Consider the following 414-nt stretch of genomic DNA (forward strand, 5'->3'; position numbering starts at 1 on the left):
CATAAGTATTGATAAAATAAAAGTAGTAGGCCATACTCCAGGACACATGAGTTCTCCAGGCATGAGCTTTTGACTAGGATTATACAGTCTTGCATGTATGTGAATTCCTGTTGTGGAACTCTTCTCCACTAGAAAGCCATTAATTTACCCATATAACAGTTATGGCACCACGGCACCAGTGCCTCACAGGTCATTATTGCAATATGCAAGATCCAGCACTGGGTAAGATTATTGTTATTTTCCTGCATTGGCCTACATTGCACCTTTTGGCATTGTAGAATTTAGCTATCAAGAGTGGGATTTTTTTTGATTCAAGATTATTCCTAAATACTCTGCAATCAAAGTATGTGATGTCTTCTTACCATGTAGGTATGGAGGACAAGAAGGGAAGTGACAGTAGCCGTTTTGTTTTAG

The sequence above is a fragment of the Microtus ochrogaster genome, unplaced genomic scaffold (genome assembly GCF_000317375.1).
Source record: "Microtus ochrogaster isolate Prairie Vole_2 unplaced genomic scaffold, MicOch1.0 UNK424, whole genome shotgun sequence".
In the NCBI taxonomy this organism is placed as follows: domain Eukaryota; kingdom Metazoa; phylum Chordata; class Mammalia; order Rodentia; family Cricetidae; genus Microtus; species Microtus ochrogaster.